Genomic DNA, 1,740 nt, shown 5'->3' on the forward strand with positions numbered 1-1,740 from the left:
CAGGGTTTACCAAGGTATTGACTGTTGGGGTAAGAAACCAGTATGCTGCAAGATGTGGGGTTTGAAAGCCACTGTGAACCTCGCCCTGTAAAACTTACACTGGCCCAAACATCCAGGTGTGGGCAGGGCAGGAGAGGATCCCGAGGTGGAGGCATGGCTTGAAGCAGTAAATGTTTCAGCCATTTTCATGAGTAGTGTTTTCGGGCTGGGGTGCCAGAAGGTGCTAGTGCTGCTGACTGAAGAAGGGAGGAGGCTGGAGGAGCACCCAGTGTCTCCCCCTCCCCTGGCAGAAGGATGTCAAGAAGCCTGGGTGGCGGTGGGTCAGTCCAACATGCCACAGCTGTGCAGAGCTCCACACTGCATACATTACTCTGGGCAGCTGTGGCTCTTGGGGGACCCAGCCTGGGGCAGAGCTTTGTCTGTGGGAAACCTTAGAGGTTAACACAGAATACTGTCTTTAAACTTTAAAGGTTTCCCTCCCCTTTGCCATCTGTTTGTCTTTACTTCAGTCTCATAGTGGAGAGCAGCAGAAGTGGCTGTTGCTGTCCCGAGGAAGTTCAAGCTATGGGGTTGTGAAACTTCCAGAGTATTGTTTGTTCATTGCACAGCTGTTCAAAATGTTTAATAAAGCTTTATAAACTTTGCTCTGTGGCCTCCTGCCCAGCACGATGCATTAGCTGTTCATTGCAGATGCCTTCGCCCAGCAGTCATGTGTCTCTGTGTTGTTCCCAGCACAGTAACGCCAGAGAGTCTCCAGCCAGAGGCAGAGCCTGTTTGCCCCGTAGCTCCCAGTACTGACTCTTCTCTGGCTGTTTAACCAGACCGTGGGCAGACTGAGAACCATACTGGTGATTCCTAACCAGACTCATCCTACACACAACACAGGAGGCCATATCTGGTTGTATCTCTGCACTTAGGTGACATATTCCCCCTTTCTTTACCACTTACGAAATTAAACCACAGAGCCGTGTCCTGAAAGACACTAATCCCCACCGCCAGGTGCCTGTGCAGTGTCAGCCCATCCCAGGACACTGCATCTTCCCAGCCTGTCCCCCTGCTGTGGGCAGAGACTGGGCTGCAACCCCACTGCTGTGAGCCATCCAGGAGGAGATTCGGTTGTGTCGACCCTTCTGCAGCTTTGGCCACGACCCTGTGTGGGGGGAGGAGGGGACACACTGCAGCCAGACATGGGACTTGGATCTGACAGCGCCCAGGAGCACCTCGGGGAGTTAAAGGGCGTAGGAGCTGTGCTGCTGGAGCTGAAAACACCTTCCTCTACCCTTGCTCCAAGCCCTGAAGACCGAGTCCAAGTTGCAAAGGGTTCAGGGCATATCACTGTTTACATGTTTAAAAAAAAGTGTGTGCCACATCCCCAAGAATAGACATGACAGCTCTGTCACCTGTCAGGCTGAGGGAAGTCCCAGGAGCTGTGTATCAGCTACAGCATAAACAGCAAATAGAAAGGGGAGGGGAGGGCAGGGCATCTCCTTTGCGAGCTGTGGTAAGACTGTTGTCTGAGCTCTGAGCAACTTTTAAGTCTAAATTTATTTAAGCTAATGCCATCAGCTCTTTCTAGAGTACATCTTTGTTGCTCACTAGCCAAGCTGTGCTCTACAGCAGTTTAAATAAATCATAGCCACGAAGCCAGACAGTCCTTTGGACAAGAGCAAGCCCTGGCTTTGTACGTGGGGTTCGAGACAAGACACAGCTGCAGGGTTTTCCTTCTGCGAGACCCAACTC

The sequence above is a fragment of the Pterocles gutturalis genome, unplaced genomic scaffold, assembly GCF_000699245.1.
Source record: "Pterocles gutturalis isolate BGI_N339 unplaced genomic scaffold, ASM69924v1 scaffold10598, whole genome shotgun sequence".
NCBI lineage: Eukaryota > Metazoa > Chordata > Aves > Pterocliformes > Pteroclidae > Pterocles > Pterocles gutturalis.